Source organism: Hydra vulgaris, chromosome 08, assembly GCF_038396675.1.
Source record: "Hydra vulgaris chromosome 08, alternate assembly HydraT2T_AEP".
In the NCBI taxonomy this organism is placed as follows: domain Eukaryota; kingdom Metazoa; phylum Cnidaria; class Hydrozoa; order Anthoathecata; family Hydridae; genus Hydra; species Hydra vulgaris.
Window position 1 is genome coordinate 44,848,743 of NC_088927.1, and position 20,843 is coordinate 44,869,585.

The following is a 20,843-nucleotide window of genomic DNA, read 5'->3' on the forward strand; positions in this document are numbered from 1 at the left end:
ACTAAACAAAAAGAATTTTGCAAAATTTTGCAACATGTTCATTAGTATGAATAATAACATTAGAATAATGAATAACACATGCATAATTGCATAGTTGACGTTTTGAAACACAATAAAGAATCAGAACAGAAAAAAGTTATAAGATAAGTTCTAGCGCCGATATTCACAGCGCTTCGAGATGTTGGAAGTGTCATTAACGTAGGAGATGTTGTTGAAGAAAATTATGTTGAAAATGTTTCTGCTGCTTGTCAAAGATATTTTTAATTATTTGCACTTTTTTTCCCTCTAAACTGCAACAGTACAGTTTGGACTATGTTGTTCCATTTCCTGAGAATGAAATTTTCAAGGGTTATGGAGTTGGTTATGGGATTCTTTCTTTACAAGGAAAAGAATCTAAACATTCATCCATTCAGCATGAAATAAAATCTTGCAACAACAGATCTACAAAACAAGATAAAAAAGGTAAATGGTATCAACTTATGCGGTCTAGCTATGTACGAAATTTTTACTTGCCTTACTATTTACCGATACCATCCATTTATCAATCTCATTTTCGATCTCGTAAATCTGTTACAGACGAAGAATGCTGCAGCTGTTCACGTTCGCTAAAGTCTGATCTTTTATGTCAACTTTGCATTGAGTCTGTTGCAATTTTAGATTGTATTCAAAAAAAATATTTGACAGAAGATATTTTATTCATAATAAACCCAGTAAAATGCAAATATGTAGCAAAAGATTTACAGATGCTTGTTCTTTAATTAAACACGCAGTAAAAAATGAATGCAATCAAGTTATACTCAACTTATTCTGCAAGCATTGACTACTTACCAGCTTACAAATGAGCTGAAGACTCTTAAGAAGAATGTTATTTATTCAAAAAAAGATTTGATAAGACGTCTAGAGGGGTTGTTGTAAATATAAATTAAAACCACGTAATACTTGTTTTCAAGTTATTAATATGTTTTTGAAATAAATTTTTTTGTATTTGTGAATTCCTCAGCCAAGAACCTTAAGGCCATATGTCCATTATTTGTGTGTCCGAGAAAATCAAGTTTTAAATTTTAGTTTATAAAGACTTTCTGCAAGAAAGTCTGATTAATTGTTTATATACACACCGAATTTTTATTATTCTTTTAACTAGATTTAGTTGATACGTACCTCATTGGGTGTTGAATATTTATTTCTCATACACTGGAAAAACACAAACGGTAGACATACGGCCTCTTGGTTCTCAGCTAAGTTGATGTTTTTATAAAATTCAAAAATTATTATTATTGACGTATGAAATTAATATTATTATGATATAAGAACATTCAACCATTAACATTCAAACAGTTTAGGAGGAAAAGAATTCCAAAAATGCATTATTTTATATCTTGAAGATTTAGTTAACTATATTTTTATTTACTTTTTATTGTTAACAAGAGATTAAATAGTAGTGTCAACAACAAAGCCTTCAGCAGTATATTTTTGTATATAAAAGGAAACTTTGAGATGATTTATATTGTTAAAGTATTTCATACGTATTGGGGTGTTTGTGCTGATAAAAACATTTGATTCCCCAACATAAGATAATTTTGTTTTTGATATACCATGATCTTTTATTATAGAATAATTTCGTTTTTTAAGGTAATTTATTCCATTAAATCTTGATAAATTAAACAGTTAAACTGCTGTATCTTGTTTCTTTATTAAAATAAGAAGGTTTTTCATGTTATTTTTTGGTGATAGTAAATTCTATGCTTCCTCCATAGCTCTCAAAAATTGCTGATATTATTGCATGATATTAGAGATTAGTTAATGAACTTAAATTTAGTTTAAAATGTAAAAAAAAATGTAAATATAAATGTTATAAACTCGTCGCTCTCACGCTAATATAATGTAAGGGAGGTAAACATTTTAGGGATTTATTTTTAACAGACTAGGGGGGTTTATTGTTAACAGACGATTATCGCAATATTTTTGCAAAGCTTTCAATTTACATAAACACGAGCATATAAATGTTGGAGTTTGCTCCGTGTCGTTACATAAAGTTAAATTCTTAAACAAAAACAAAAAGCATGCTACAAGCCTGATTTTAAATATGTGATTGGGATTTGGTTGTTTAAAGATTATGATTTGCATTTTTTTTTAGTTTTTTACTTTTAATATTTAAAAATTTAAAGTAAAAAAAAAAAAGAATTACTGAAAAAAAATATATGCCCTGTTCCTTTACGGTAAACTTTTATCAAGACCACTTACCTATTTCCTCCCAATATAGTTAATAATGAAACAAGTAAATCAAAGAAATGTCTTCTCAAATCTATTTTATAAAAAGTCTTTCATTTAAAAAATTTACAAAAATTATGATGAGGCCCCCATTACCCCGGAAACAAATTTAACATGCATGTTCATCGGGACTACACAAATGCTGTTAGAGTTCTACAAAGTCTAAACGGCAAAGTGAAATTAAAAAAAAAAAGGGAAATTTAAAAAAGTTTAGTTCTCCGGTTAGCTCTGAAAACAATTTTAAAACGTATGTTTATCAAATTTACACAAGTGCTGAAAGTTTTAGAGCTCTAGCTAGTGTGGAAGGTAGTAAAAAATCAATCGTAGAATTTCGTAACCACTGATAACCGATAAACAACTTGTCAAGTCAAACTAATGTTTAAAAAAATTGAAAGTTTATTCTAAAGCAATTAGTTAAGATTTTAGTTTTCTTTTCTTCCTTGTGCAGGTTGAACACCAATGCTACGAAAAGGTTATAAGGGTGCCCTTAACCGGCTTTCGTTACCATCTTTTTCAAATGGATTATATATAATAAAATGCAATAAAAAAATTATATTTGATAAACATTCTTTTTATCATATAGATTATATCAGATAGTATAAATGATTTTTAATTTTTTTAAAACTGTTTTAGCAGACGATACCGTTGTGGATACCGAAAATGTTATACTGCGTCATATTACCATAACAGAATATTTGATTGAAAAGACTAATACAAAAAAAAAAGCTGAAGAAAAACCGTGCTCTAACCAATAGTGACTTAGCCAAGGTTCGCAGGAATGGCTAGTATCCAGTAGCGTTGCTACTGAAAATAAATAAAAAAAGAAGTAAAAAACCAATGATTATTTAGCGGTTCCTATTAGCACTATATCTCTCAAGCGGCAGGGAGCCTGTCTCTACTCTTCTGGTATACCTGCATGATGAGAATTACCCTTCAAGATTTACGTGTAAAGATATCCTTTCAAAATGCTCCACGACAAACACTGCCCACATACATCAGAGTATTACCTGAAGTACTACCCATAAGGGCCGCAAACAGGCAAGCGATTTGAATTCTACTTATCTCAAAATTTATGTTAAGTCAACTTGAAATGACTTTTCATTGCAAAGTTGATAATATAACTTACATTTACTTACTTACAAAGTAAAATATAAAGTTTCAAAGACAAAATTTGCTTTTATTTGTAATTGTAACAATCTTTTCGAATAACAATTTTTTCAAATTACTATTATGTGAGCTGTTTTTGCTAATTAGTTACTTTTACACGTAAAAGTAACTTGTTTATTTTATTTTTTGCTCAAAGAAGGAGCACCTAAATAAAAATATCTTTACAAATAAAAAGTCCTCATGGTCTTATCTTACGGCACCGCGTATGAGCATTTAATAGAAAATGCGATACAAAATGCAAATGACTTTTACTTGTAAAATAAATCCTTTTTTAAGTAACAGCTACACATTTAAAAACTAAACTTAGTAATAAAGTTTTACATGTTATATAATTTATGTAAAAAAAAAATTACTTTTAAATGTAAGTATTATTATATATTTTAAGAAGAGTTGCGTAAAGTAATTTACGCCTAAATCTAAATTACGTTTTTACATCAAAAAGTAAAAGAGCCATCCCTAGTTTGATATATCTTTCATAACTTTGTAAAAACAGGTATAAAACTATACATTATACAACTAAAACTGTATTATTTTTTAGCTCTATGATCAAGTCATAAAATGATAAATGATAAAATGTTACATGTGTATAAAAAATATATTTTACGTTTGCCATGGTGACTACGGTTTTGATTTCGTGGGAATAACCCAAAAAATCATAACGATGAGATCAAATGTACCAGTAAAACGTTGATTATATCATATAAACAATGTTTATTAATTACTAAAGCTTTTCGATAAGTACTATTTACTATTCCAGTTAAGCCTGATTGTTAACACTAGAAACAAAATGTTATTGTTTTTTCAAGGTTCCCTGTTCCCTAGCAACATTTAAAATTGATTAAAAAAAGTTTTAGCCTAAATTAGAAAAATAATGGCAACTAAAGAAGTAAAAATAGCATTTCACTTTTATATTTTTGTAAAATAAAATGACAAGTTAATAAAAATATGATAGGAATGTTGATTTTATAGAAACCGAAACAAAATTGTTTCAGATTAGTAGATTATACAAAAAATTATACCTTTGAATTTAAAAACTATTGTTGATTTATGATTACCAATTGATAATACGTAGTTTTAGCAAATGTTATGTGAAAATAAAGCATTATAAAATTTTGACTCATAAAAGCTATGCTAAATCTCTGATAAAAATTGTTTACTTGCAGGGGTTTTCACACAAACTTCATTTGGTACCTGCATGGTATTTTTTAATAATTTTAACTGCATTTTTGTTTGTTTCTTTACTAATAAATTTTGCCGCATAACCAAAAAATAATAAAAATAACAATAATAATAATAATAAAGAGTAATACAAAAAAACGAAGTTTAAAGGCTTAAAGTTAAAACAGAAACTTTTAATATATTTACTTTGTTATGCTTATTACTCTTACTATCTTATAATTATTACTCATAACATAAATATTGTTATTAATATATATCCTAAACTAGTTGTATAAATATATTATACGGTTATTGTAAAGTATAAATATGTTATACGGTTATTGTAAATACGTACGATTGGGACTCGGTGATAAGACAAATAATGTCTTCTACTTGCCGCGCCAGTATTTTTATTTATAAACAATTAAATTATAAAATTAATTAAACGGCAAAATAAACAAACAAACCTAATGTTATATGCGTAATATAAAGTCAAATAATGAAGTAAATAAAGATCTCTAATGGGCTATGATATTACTTTCAAGCATTTCTCGCAATTTATTGAAAAATAAATAATAACAGGAGGTGTGTACCAGACCTATCCTTACCCGTTTTACGGGTCGGAATACTCTGTTAACTGTTATATATTTACTTGTCTACACCTAACGACATGGCAGACATGGTAGAAACATTCCTAAAGCATTCTGTAAAATACGGGAAATCTTAATAAGTTCTTGACTATCCTAAATTATATTTTTGATGACATATTTCTCACAGAAATCTGACACGATTCAGAATTTTAATTTTAATATAATAAATTACCATGTTACCATTTTTCTTTTAAACTTTTTGTCAACCGCGCAAAATTGCTTAAATCATCAAATAGTAACAGCTGATACTATTTGTTAATATATCTTTATCTGACAAACATAACATTTTTGATTAGTATAACCCAACTAGTTATTGGTCTTATAAATATTTTACAACAAATCCGACTGTTGTTCAGTCATACTTTTAAACCATAAACTTTATCACACAGCAAGTAAATTGAATGATATTGCACTGATTTATAGCGAGGAAAAATAAACTATAAACAGATAACAAAACTCGTTGCAAGGACAATTTTATTTGGAGCTATGGCTGTGCCTCAGCAAAAAAAATAAAAATAATAACTTTTAGATTACAGTTGGTTTTTTGATGAATGTAATTAGTTAATTGGCGTTTGACACGTTTCAAGTGGGTGATTTTTAGGTTTGAGAAGAAAGCTGTCAGTATATTTAAGCATTTGTTACCCTCATTTTATTTCTATAATTGCCCTTATACTGTTTTATACTATACTATAAATTATTATACTAATTGTTATACTATAAATATTTAAAAAAAGGTGATTTTTTTCCTACATGTAATATTAATAGTACAAACTTAACATATTACAAGATTAGCGCCAGTACTTCAAGAAGATAATAAAGACCTTATCATGAAGCCCTTTACAATGGTTTTAAGTATCGAGTAGGATATAATATAAATACTTAATATTACAATGAGGTTATAAAAATTCGTCAAATAACATAAACAATAACATAAAGTTTAACAAAACACAGTAATAAAAAACAATTAAATTTAAAAGCATAATCCACTAGAGAGGTAACTTTCCTGAGAAATCATGGAACTGTTTTCATTAAAACAAGTCAAGGAAATATTCCATGTAAATAATAAGACGTAATACAATAAAGTATAATATATCAGCAAAAATAACTACAGAAGTAAATTTAAAAATAAGAAGTATTTAGTTTGCAAAATCCAGCATTGAGATTTTTGTCAACTTGTTAATTATATTTTTTTTCGCTTTTAAAGAATAAAGATATCAAAATACCTGAAAGGATACATTTTCTGTACACCCAAACATAAAGCATAAATTATTAAAAAAATTAAGTTGATTTAGAGCTTTCATTTTTTTAAGAGGTGGGGCAGGATATGTAAGAGGATTTCTAAGGTTTGTCACGCGAGCTGCGTGTTTCTGATGAGTAAAAAAAGTTTTAAGTTTTGTCTTTTAAGTGCTTGACAATATAATATTTTCATAGTTTATATGACAGTAAACAAATGAATAGTAAAATTGTGTAAACTGCCGTTTATTGAGTATATTTCTAGCTTTGTATAAAATACCAATGCATTTATAAAATCTAGAAGAGTATTATTATAATAATGTGATGTTTCCAAGTTAAATTTTCATCAATAAAGATTCCTAGAAATTTTTTTTGATTTTTCTTTTTTTATGATTACATTGTCAATGTAGAGTTCAGGTAACAGATGTGGTGTTCTATGTTTTTTATAGAGTGGATAAAAAAGTATTCAGCTAGTTTTAGCAGAGTTAAGAGATAATCTATTTATTTTGAACCAATCGGAAACTTTAATCAATTTATTTGTCATATTGTTGAAAAGAAAGTTAATATTTTTGTGATATAAAAATAAATTTGTGTCGTCTTCAAAGATTAATTTGGTTAGGTTTGAAGTTTCATGGAGATCGTTTAAATATTTCATAAAGAGAAGTGGTCCAACGAAGATTTTTTATTTTAAACATATGGCTTACAAGTTGTTATCTTTTTAATCAACCATGGGTGTTTTTTTTTACTTCAAATGATGATAACTTTTCTATTAGAATTTGATAGTTGACGGTATTAAAAGCTTTAGATAAGCCAATAAATACTTCTAATGTGAAATGAGATTTTTTTTTAAATTCTGAGATGTTGCGCTTAAGTTAAGGAAGTGTGTAACAGTGTATTCTGTTGAACTGTTATTTTCAAAACCAAATCGATTTTTGTATAAAATTTTACTATTAATTACCAAGGCGCATATTCGTTTAAACTTTTTTTTTTCCTGAAACTTTTCAAAAATCTGAGAGAACCAATATAGGGCGATAAGTGTTTATGTTAGAAAGATCTCCTGTCTTGTAGATAGGAACTACTTTATAAATTTTTAGACAATCTGAAAAACTTTCGTTGACTTATGTTATAAAAGATTTTGAAAAGAATGTGTTTTACGACATCACAAAAGATTTGATGGCGTATCATATTTTTGACATTTAAACTAAGTTTTCAGAAAGAAAAACTCTTAACATACTACTATACTTTGATAGTTAGATGTAAATAATTAGATACAATAAAAACCACGAGGACCCGAATTTATTTACAACTTGCTTTTAGATTTAGAAACTAAAAAGTCTTGCGAAAATCACATTTTCTATGTCAATGAGTTATGACTGTTTTTAAAAATTTGTAAAAACTTAAAACAGCCTATTGCATTTCTTTTAAAATTGCACTTAGATTAAATTGCTTCACCACTAGGTAAACGCATTTGTGTAAAAAAGTTTTATTAATGCTGCAAAACTATATTACATTAAACAAACATATAAACGTTTTTTCTTGAACGTGTATACCCCTTAAGTATTTTATTTAAGTTAGAGATATCCAAAATTTTAATTTAATGACCCCTATGAAAATTTAGCGAACAACATGTCACTTACAATGTAAATGATAAAAACATGATATATTTTAATAAAAAATGAAGTACTTGTAAAGAAGCTAAAATCAGATACAGCTCTCATTTATGTAGTTTACTAGTCTAGACAATATATATTGAAGAGGAAAGGCATCACCAATTTAAAATATTATATTCCAGGTAGGTACTTATTTTATATATATATATATATATATATATATATATATATATATATATTTATAATATTTTTATAAAATGAAGTTTATATATATATATATATATATATATATATATATATATATATATATATATATATATATTTTTATAAAATGATATATATATATATATATATAATATTTTTATAAAATGAATTTTATATATATATATATATATATATTTATATATATAAATATATATATATATATATATATATATATATATATATATATATATATATATATATATATATATATATATATATATATATATATATATAAATCTTGTAGAAAATAAAATCTTTTATTTCAAAAAATATTGCCTATTGAATAAATTTTTGATAAAAAAGTAAATTTTTGGGCATTCTGTATACAGCTTGATTAACTAAGACTTATCTTGAAAAGTATTTTAATAAGAAATTTTAAATTACAGTATTATGCCACAAACACCACTTTTTGGATTCAATAGTGTTACAATATTAAAGCCAGTTTTAGTATTCTGTCATTTGTTATGGAAAGCTTTCAAATAAATAATCTATTAAAGAAAAACTGTTACCTTTTTTTTTCTTAACTGAAATCGAGTTATTGAATCAATTGAATATTCTCTGCAATGTTGCAATTTTGAAATAATATTAAACTGTATCCTATTTCTTAAATGTTATTTTTACCTTTTGTAAACATCAATCCTTTATCCTCAATATAAAAATACTATCCTAAATTAAAATAAGAGCATTCAAACGCATTCAACCATTACGTATGTATCTAAGCTGTTGTATTGTTGTAATTGGTTTACTGTGATTCAACAAGAATAATAAAACATTTTATTGTTTTGTGCTCGGGTAATTTTTTTTTATTATCCAGTCGGCAAATTTAGTTGTAAATGCGCATTTGAAACTCGTTTAAATACGTATCGTTGTGGTATGCATATTAGCCATTTTATCGTGTCGAACACGCATTAGTAAAACGCATCAGATGCGTATAAAGACAGGTATACAATACAACGCCTAATGAGTATCAAACTCGCATTTGAAACTCTTGTTAACACAAATAAAACACGATAACCAGAGAATATTTAATACGATTTTTTCCTGGTATTACATGCGCATTTAAAACTTAACAGAATACGCGTTATTTACGAATATATGTTAGCCATTTTATCGTGTTGAATTAGCATTAAAAATAGACATCAGATGCGTTTAAAGACAGGGATACAATACGACGCCTACTGAGTACCAAACTCGCATTTAATCACGTATAAAACACGATATCGAGAGAATATTCAATACAATTTTATTAACTTATATGAATTCATGACATAATGATAATGACTAGGAGTAAGCAACCCGTAATACGGGTTATGAGTTAATAAATCATTAATAACAATAAAAACACATTATTAACTTGATATATTATCTAAAAAATTAAATACAAATTAATGACATAAGACCGCATTAACATCAGTTGAGTTCTTTTTAAAATCTGTTACAACACAAATACCAGAAAAGGAAAGTCAAGTAAAGCCTGCAAATAACTAAAAAAAGACACGAAAAAAATTACAATTTTTAATTAATAAAGTACAATTTGCATTTTATTGTTAATAGAATTAGGATAATAATAACAGAAAATATATATTCTGTGTCTACAAAATAATTATAAAAGATTATAAAAAGGCTAGACAACACAATGTATACATTGTTACTATAGTAACGCTGGGAAATAACACCACAACTTAATAAGGTATTTTAGTAACTTAAATACTTGGACTAAAAAGAATTTATTTATTACAATATTTGAACAATCAAGGGACAATTATAGTTAAACAATTTAAGCAACTATATCATAAAATAGCAAGCAACTCGTAAAATATTATTATGAACGGTCATTATCATTTGTTGTATTACATAAGTTTCATTAAATCTTCCTCTCATCTAAGAGAGAAAGGGAGTGAAAGAAAATGTTTCCGAAGCAGTATGTTAACAAAAGTAAAAAAGCACGGAATAAATAGTAGTAAATGGTTTTATTATGTTACCAGTAAACAAAACTATTTTTACCTTGATTAAAAGTTAATTTCCAGCATTTCTTAATTAAGCTCCAGCTTCTTTCTAACTGTTGACTAATGATTAATTGAGTAAATTTCGCATCATACTAAATTTACAAAATTAAAACCATGTTTTAACAGTTAGCAAACTAATCAATAGATAAAAAAAAAGGGAAGGCAAATTAAAAAAAGAACATTATTATGATAGAAATTATAAAAAAAAAATTATTTAGATATAAAAGTGTTAATTGTTACTAAAAATAGTTACTCTCATACTTTGATTTGTTCTAAAGTGTCTAAAGTAAAATCAATTTAACAGACATTAACACTGCTTGACACTGAATTCTGTAAAGTTAGTTTTCTGCACGCCGAGTTGCTTTTCCTACACTTCAAAAACGATTAATTTCATTCTGCTTAGATCAATTTTTTCATTTGACAACTATTTTCAAGTTGCCTATTAGCATTCATATTAATAACTTCGTTGAGACTAATACTATCTATATTAATTTCACTATTATCATTAAACATATTACCAGTAATCTTACTATTGTTACAAATGAATAAATGAAAGTAAAAGATTGTTACAAATTGTGATCTTTTCTAAATAAAGACTTTATTTAAACTTAAGATTTATTGAAATCCATATCTTTTTATATGTTTATATACATAAGCCGTTTATCAAAAATACTGAACAATATTTATTTACATCAATGGTTTTTAATTTAAAAAGAATTTACACTACAATGCACAAAATTATTTTTACCTTAACGCACAAAAATAATAAATTCACAATCTTGTATAAAAAATTGAAGCAATGTCAGTCAGTATATTTTACCCTAAAGTAGTTGTGTCTATATATATATATTCATATATATATATATATATATATATATATATATATATATATATATATATATATATATATATATATATATATATATATATATATATAGACATATATATATATAGACATATATATATTCACAAACCTTTAAAAAGTGGTATAACAGTTTACACAATGAAATATGTAAAAACATCATCATTTTTTTTTCAACTACTTTAAAAGGGAATTTATTTTTTCAATTCTGATATTTTTTTAAGAAAGAATATTTATAGATACAGAAAAATATAAAATATACTGAAATAAAGGCAGATTTATGTTTATAAACTTTCGTGTCAACAAATTACAGTTAGTTTTTCATGTTAAATACATAGAATATATATTTAATATAATATATATCAAATATAAAACAAGTTCAATAAAAAATAAAACAAAATAGTAAACTTACTTAAATCAGTATCAGCTATAGTGTGTGAAGTAACTAATAAACACTTCAGTTCTTTTCAATTCCTCAAAAAAATAACTTTCAGCTTTTTCCATCTGCATTAAAAAATAGAACAAAACTTGCTTAGCTGAGTTTTCTAATTTATCAGGATCTGAAAACAGATAAGTAAGAAACCAAGAACAAACAAACATTTATTTATTAGAACTACCCCACCCAATATAAGAAGTCTTTAAGACGCCTTTAAATAATCTTTATCTCGTCTAGACATCTTCAGCCAGTATAAGACATATTTAGACGTCTTTAAAAGCTGTCTTTAAGACGTCTTTATATAAGGCGTCTTATAGATGGATATACTTAAAATAACTAGTTTAAGACGTCTTAAAGACATCTTAACAAGACATCCTTCGGAGAATCGAGTTAAGACGTCTTTAATTTCGTAGGGCATTAAAGACGTCGCAACATCCAGTTTTTTTTCGCAGATTTTTATTTTTTAATGAAGTTTTAATGCGTTTTAAAGTTATATTTCGTTCTATGTAGTTGTTAAGAATATGTTTACATCAAGAAAAGATTATTTAAAGAATTGGAGAAAATTAAATAAATCAGTTTTAGAAGAAGTTCAAGAGTAAAGTGGAGATGTGTGTTTTAATGTCAAAACCAGTGCACAACCTCCAGAAGAAGAAGTTATAGATTATTTTCATACTAGCAGCCAGAGTTGTAGTCATTTACCTATGGAAAAAAATATGTAAGTGGAGTCGAGCAATTCACCTGATTATTGGTCTGACAGTTCTAGTTACAGTATTTCTTTTAATCCATTCACCAGTAAAGAAAACCTATCAGGAGACCTTGCATTCTGGTGTCTAAAGTTTAATCGTTCCCAAGCAGCTATGAATAGTTTATTCGATATACTTCGAAGACATGGTAACATGTTACCCAAAGATGCAAGAAATCTTTTAAATGTACCACAAGAAGTTCAGTGTGCTCAAAAATGTAGTGGTACATATCGTTATTTTGGATTAGAATCTGGTATTAAAAGCAATTTCACAAGTTCTGAAAGTGAAATATCACTTAGTTTTAGTATTAAAGGATTAACTTTATTTAAATAGTACTCAATTGTGGCCAGATCTTTGTAAAGTTAATGGTAGGAAGATTTTTATTTTGGCATAATACACAGGGGACCGAAAACCGTTAAGTTTGGATGTATTTTTAGTAGATTTTTTAAAAGAATTGTTTTGTTTAAAATTATCTCGTATAACAATAAAATCAGTTGAACATACTGTTAAAGTTAGAGGTTTTTTCTGTGTTCCAGCAAGATCATTTTTAAATAGGAACTGTTGCTCATACTGGATATTATTCCTGTGAAAGTTGCATTATCAAAGTTTCCTGGGAAGGAAAGGTAGTGTTTAATGAAGAGCAAGAATTTGGCAAGCGAACAGATAAAGATTTTAGCTGCCAGTCAGATAAACAACATCAGAAATTTAAGTCTTTTCTTATAGCTGCTGGTATTAAATATGTTTCTGGATTCTGCTTCGATTATATGCATTTGATATGTCTTGGGGTTGTTAAAAGAATCCTGAATTATTTCAGTAAAAGCCCTATGGCTAGGCTGTCACAAGCACATATATTGCAGATATCTGAGAGATTACCTGAAATGAGAAATTAAATTCCTAGTAATTTTAGTAACAGGCTACAGTCATTACTCGAAGCTGATAGGTGGAAAGCAACTGAATTCAGTCAGTTTCTTCCATACACTAGACCAGTTTCTTTGAAGGTCATTATTTCTGAAACTATCTATGAACACTTTCTTTCACTGTCAATTTCAGTATTTGTTCTGGTGCATCCAAATTGTAACCTGCGTAAAAGCTTTTTACTTTACTGTAAAGAATTGCTTAAATATTTTGTGAACAATTGTAAAGAAACTCTTGGTAAAACATTTACTGTATATAACATTCACAATTTATTGCATATATGTTATGATTTAGAAAAATTTGATTGCTCGTTAAACTAAATTTCTTGTTTTTTATTTGCAAATCATTTACTCAAGCTAAAAAAAGTTTTCAGGAATGCCAACAATCCGACTGCACAAATAGTAAAGCGAGTCATCTGTAAAGAAAATAGTTATAATGGCAATTTAAAAACCAGTACAGAAAAGCTTGCTTCAAGTAGCAGAGATAATTGCTTTTTTAATGAAGATGTGTAACTTGTTTTTCTTTGATTTGTAAATAATGATAACACTTATGAATGTGATGTTTATGCAAAGAGCTGCTTAAAGTCATTTTATATTCATCCAACTGACTCTAAATTGTTAGGAATTTACTTCCTAGAAAAAATCAAGATTTTATTAAATTCACTTTTTATAAAAATGAACTACGAAATGTGTTTGTTTATAACAATAACATTACAAAAAATAACCTAACAAAAAAAAAATTATAAAATAACATTACAAAAAGAATTTATTTATCTAAAAAGTATATTACAATTTTAAACATATTTATATAATTTAGACAAAATGAATAACAGGATATATAACATAGCCACTCTTATACGGTAATCAAATGAACTACGTTTATGTGTTTGTTTACCGTATAAGAGTGGCTATGTTATATATCCTGTTATTCATTTTGTCTAAATTTTATAAATATGTTTAAAATTGTAATATACTTTTTAAATAAATAAATTCTTTTTGTAATATTATTTTACTACATTGTTTTATCAACTAGTTCTACTTTCCTTTTGTATTATGGCTTTTGTTGTACCAGTGTTTATTTTCAATATAATCTAAAATATTCTGCTTCCTTGAGTGCAGTTATAGCTTTTTTTCTTGCCTCTTTAAGAATTGTCATAAATTGTACGTTGTTTAAGCTACTTTTTTAAAGTTTGATATAAAAATCTTTTTTAGTGTTAAAAATTTACATCGAAACCAAATGTGTTAACAGTTTGCAAGAATTTATTGAACTGTTTCATTCTTTTGCATGTAACGCATTTGTCATAGGGGCAATCGTATGTGTACGGTTCACAAACAAAGTTAGTTGTCATTTCAGATCCAGTTTTGATTGAAGACGTTTGAATTGATTTTGTTAATGCATCTAAGGCAAATTGTAGATTTTTATGCAAACTACAAACACAAACATTATGCGGAATTTTTGTAACAGATTTCACATTGCGTGGACAAAGTTCTCAAGTTTTGGTGAGTCCAATTTTTATGTGCTGATGCTTTTCTTTGAATAGCTCGAAAGCTTCTTTTACTATATAATATAAATGACGTGTTGAAATATGGCTTGTATTTCCATTATATATTTGAATGATAATGATCTTTTTTGTTCGGTAATCTTCATTATAAAAGTTTACAACTGCTAAAACATTCCTTTAAGATAGGTATGCAACTTTGAACATGCTGGAGTTAGACCCGAATTTTCTTTACAAGCGGAGCTATTTCAAAGAACAGAAAGAACTTCAGCTGATTTTTTCTTTGATTTTGGTAGTGCTTTTTTCAATGCTTTTCCTATTTGTTATACCTTTTAAAAGATAAGCTTAGTCTTTAAGATTGATTTAAAAGTTTTCTTTTTAGAGCGCGACTTTTTACTTCTAATTTTGCTTTTGCATTGTAATCTGCTTCTTTATTAGGATCGGTATTCAATTTTTCTCGATATCTCTATGATCTTACTCTGGACATTTCTTTCTTTTTATCAGCATTCCGAGAAACATCATTAGCTTGGTATTCAACATAAGGGTTTTTTCTTACTTCTAATTTTGAACTCATTTCTTAAAAATTTACAACTTTATAAAAAAACGCCAACATAAATAAAATAATTTACAAATAATTACAAATAGCCCTTCACAATACTGAAATGCAAAACTTATTGGACCAAAATCCACAACTAAACATGAACATTTGGATAATACTTTGACTTCATTACCACGCTATTTTATAGAAGGCTTATTATCCCGTTGATGAGTTCAGTGACTCAACAGCTTTTAAACTATAACTATACGTTAATATAATGCTTTTTAACCAATTTTTTTTGAATTGTAATAGAAAATTTACATTAAGATATAGAATTTCTAAAAAAACCTTACCTTTAAGCCTAATTTCATTGTAATAATTTTACTTTTTAGCTTTTAGTTCAGTGACACAACCTGATTTTTGCAGATGTTATGGCAAAAAAACACATGAATTATTTTTTAGGAGTAAAATTTTTTTTACTCAACAAATATATATACTCTCAAAGACTCTTTCTAAACAAAAATATGGGTATGTTTTGTTAAAAATGTTGGAATAGCTTGCCCTCAAATTTTACTTATTTTTTCGAATAATAAAAAAAAAACAGCTGCTAACATTCATCAAATTTTCTATTTGGCTCAAATATTTTCTACTCAAATTTTATTTTAACAAAAATTTTAAGGCGTTTAAACTAAAATTGAAAAAAAAAACATTTTCGAAAAAAGAAACTTCTAAACACGAATTTTTTCTCTTCCGTCGTGGAACTAGCCATACATATATATATATATATATATATATATATATATATATATATATATATATATATATATATATATATATATATATATATATAAATATATATATATATATATATATATATATATGTATTTATATATTTATATATATATATATATATATATACATATATATATATTATATATAAAGATATATATATATATATATATATATATATATATATATATATATATATATATATATATATATATACATATATATGCACAATCCTTATTGTATTAGGAGATAAATAAAAAGTTGGTAAGGGCGGTTTATAATCGCAAAGCCCCATAAATCATTTGATAATTTATAAGCAGACTATTCAACATTATTTTTAGATCAAAATGAAAAAATGTTATAGACTTTTTATCTTTGCTAAATGGTTTGATGAGTTTGTGTTTCGAAGTTTTGTGTCTTTTTAGCCATATTTTGTTTTGTAAATTCTACAACACAAGTTATAAGAAAAATTGGATACCAAGCAATCTCTAAATAATAATATATCTAGATCTTGTTCAATTTTCTTGTTATTGTCAAAAATTTAATTATCATTAGTTTTACTTTTATTATTTAAAAAATAAAAAATAATTCTGCACAACTATACATAATATAAAAACTTTTTATTTTAATTTATTAGTAACAAAATCAAGTCTTTTATCATTACCTACCATTTTTAGTGGGAATGCTCCTTTTCCTCATTGGTGTTGAAGTAAGTCCAACACCCTTGTCTAAAGAACTTTGTCTTCTAGTTCTGACTGAAGGAGACATATCTTCAAACATAGGGGATCTGGAAGTACTTAATTCAGAAAAAAAAATTGCAGTCACAAGATTTAATTTAAATTGTAACTTGCATTAAAAAAAAATTCTGCATAATTTTTTTAGTTTTTATCTACCAAAATTTTTATTTGGTTTCTAAATTAAATATAATTCATCAACAATTAACTCTGAGTCACGAAACAGATTCTTAAACACAAAAATTTATATTTTCATTTTTGTTTATTTTATAACAGTTTTTAATTATTAAACCTTATAGTTAAAAAAGCTGATATAAAGCAATAAATATTATTTATCTTATTATCAAAAATTACATGTTCATTGTAACTATTTAAAATTTAAAAAATGAAGAGTATGCCTTTATCTAAAAACGTTTTAATACTTTAACAAATGTTATTTATCTGCATTATATATTTGGTTAGAAAAAATTTCTAGAAATTCATTGTTGTAACCACTTGCAATTTTGGGAGGTAGCTGTTTGTCAGCTGTGTTTTCTGGAGTATCAGAAAAAATGATTTTTGAAGAAAACAATATTTTTTTATAATTTTTTCTAGCAGTGTGGGTGTCCTTTGACTTTTGATTACCTGTAAAACAAAATTATTTATGCATTTCATCGCAGTTATTAGAAAACATAAAAACAAAGTACGGGTTTGTAAAATTATTATTATTAAACGTTAGTTGCAAAACTGTACAAAAAATTTGATGGGCTATTATTTTTCAACTTAATAATGAAAAACAACATGGATTTTTTTTGTTGTAATATATATTTTATTACCTGTATTTAAAAGACTGTTACTTAAACTAAATTAAGGGACAATTGAAAATTAAACACATCACATTAAATTTTTTTTCAACCTACCCAAATTTTGTAGTTTCTTTCCGCTTGAATGCTGGAAAAGGTGGTACTGCAGACAATCTAAAATTGTTTTCAACATTTTCCTCCTCCTTATACCAATAAGCAAGATGCAGCGAATATCTGGCCTTTGCTGATAAATGAACCATTCTTTTTGGCTGAGCTTCAATTGTCTGCAGTTATTACATTACCAACAAAGTCATTTCTCTTATCAAGCAACACCTTACTCTTAGCTTCTGCAAGTGAAACTGCAAGCAAAAATTATATCTTGTTATAAATAAACAGACTTAAATATAAGATTTTCAAATAACAAATAATAAATATCATTTTAAAAATTAAAAAATTACTATTTTTGATTTTATTTATTATTAAGTTTATATTTTTAGCCATTTTAATATATAGTTATTGGGTATATATAAACTTTTTCAGAAATAATTTCAAATTTTCACTACAATAACTACTTGTTTAAGCTTGGTTTCCAACAGTTGTGGAAATGTTGTACAACAGTTGTGCAATTTAGTCGTACAACAATTATTGCGGAAATAGATTCCTATCTTTGCAACCATTGCTTTGCAACATAAATCTTGTTGTATAACTGACGTTAGGTTGTGCAACTTACGCTAGAAAATGTTTCCATTATAAAACAAAGTTGTTGCGCAACTGTTGTACAAAACTTTAACAATTATTAGAATATAAGCTTTAAAATAAATTTGTTTAAAAACTGTGTAGATTTTCATATGCAATGCATTAGATAATTTCTCATTTGTTTTTTGGCAAATTTTATACATTTGATCAGGAGCAGTTCAATAGCAGTTAAATAGTTTTTTAAACTCAAAATACTGCACTAGTAAAGCTTCCACGCAAATTTTCCAAAAAGGGGTTCAACACAAGACTCAATTATCTCCTCTTCTCCTTCCTCTGTTAGGTCGTATGGCCAATAACAATCTGCAGATCCAAATAACCAGGCCATTGGTGCATGCATTGCATGCGGATATCGTGTTTTAAATCCGAATGCAACATAAATGTGTGACATTTTGGGAAATAAATCTTTTGAATAAAATAAATTTGAAATATTATAGTATATTATAGTATAGTTTAGAAAACATTTGAGTTTTACGGACGCGAAATATCACGCTGGACAATTTTCTTCATGACAAAACCTGTATATATATATATATTTATATATATATATATATATATATATATATATATATATATATATATATATATATATATATATATATATATATATATATATATATATATATATATATATATATATATATATCCCATTTCTTGACTCGTATAATTAAGTTTCTATTAAAACTCATATTAAAGCAAAATTTGAAGTCATCTGCTCGAAAACTTCGGCTAGGATCTGATTTTACATTTCAGCAAGATAACGATCCCAAGCATTGTGCCACTAAAACAAAGGAGTGGTTTGCTGAAAATAATGTTGAGGTCTTGGAATGGCCTGCACAACACCGGACCTTAATCCCATTAAACATTTGTTGGAAATTGTAGACCGAAAACTTGGAGATCGGTCGTTTTCCAAAAAAGAAAACCTCAAAGTGACAATTGAAGAAGCCTGAGAAAAGATTCAATCAGAAGAAACAAAATATTTAGTCGAATCAATGCCTAGACGTCTAGAAGCTGTAATCCAAGCAAAGGGAGGCCCAACAAAGTATTAAAATAATTGTTTTGTTATATAATAATTTATTATGGAACAAATAATGCGTTTGGTCGAATATTTTTTTGACATTAAAAAAACGACCTAAGTTCATTTATTTAAAGACTGAAAACTTTGTGATTCATATTTTACATTAAAATAAAGAAAATATATTTAAAAACATGCTCTTTTATTTTGATTAATCTTGAGTTTACAAAAAAAGTCTAAATTTACGAAAATACAGCACTCTTTTTAGGAAAAATATTTAAAAAAGTGTTTGGTCGGATAATTTTTTGAGACACTGTATATATATATATATATATATATATATATATATATATATATATATATATATATATATATATATATATATATATATATATATATATATATATATATATATATATATATATATATATATATATATATATATATACATATACATATATATATATATATATATATATATATATATATATATATATATATATATATATATATATATATATATATATATATATATATATATATATACATATAGCGCTCTGGCATCATTCTTTGAGCTTTAATCGATTTAATTTTTAAAATACAATGTATCATATATATATATGATTTATATATGATATATTTTATGATGTTATTTTTTAATATATCATATAGTGTATTGTATAATAATTATTAAATGATAAATCCAAGCTCAAAGGTTGATACGAGAGTTAAAGATCTTGCTTTATGCTGAGGTATATAAATATATGTATAAATATATGTATAAATGTATATATATATATACATATATATATATATATATACATATATATATATATATATATATATATATATATATATATTTATATAAATATATATATATATGTATATATATATATATATATATATATATATATATATATATATATATATATATATATATATACATATATATATATATATACATACATATATATATATATATATATATATATACATACATATATATATATATATATATATATATATATATATATATATATATATATATAGTATATATATATATATATATGTATATATATATATATATATATCAATATATATATCTATATATATATACATATATATATATATATTTGTATATATATATATGTATGTATATATATATATATATATGTATAAATATATTTATATATATATATATATATATATATATATATATATATATATATATATATATATATATATATATGTATAGATATATGTATATATGAACATATATATATACAGGTATCAGCGTCAAGCGAGATCTATATAATAGCTTTAATAATTAAAAACTGCTATAGAATAAAAAAAAATGAAAATATAAATTTTTGTGATTAAGAATATGTTTCCTGACTTAGAGTCAAGTGTTGATGAATTATG

The 20,843-nt window shown here is 25.4% G+C and overlaps 1 protein-coding gene across 1 annotated transcript in view; it reads right to left on the reverse strand.

Annotated features, from left to right (window-relative positions):
* LOC136083881 (TNF receptor-associated factor 6-like) overlaps nt 1–9,181 on the reverse strand; it is a 137,308-nt gene extending 128,127 nt beyond the window's left edge. The window contains exon 1 of the mRNA XM_065803797.1: nt 8,860–9,181. The gene's annotated coding sequence lies outside the window, so the exon portion shown is untranslated. The remainder of the gene's footprint in view (nt 1–8,859) is intronic.
* Nucleotides 9,182–20,843: the final 11,662 nt, after the last annotated feature.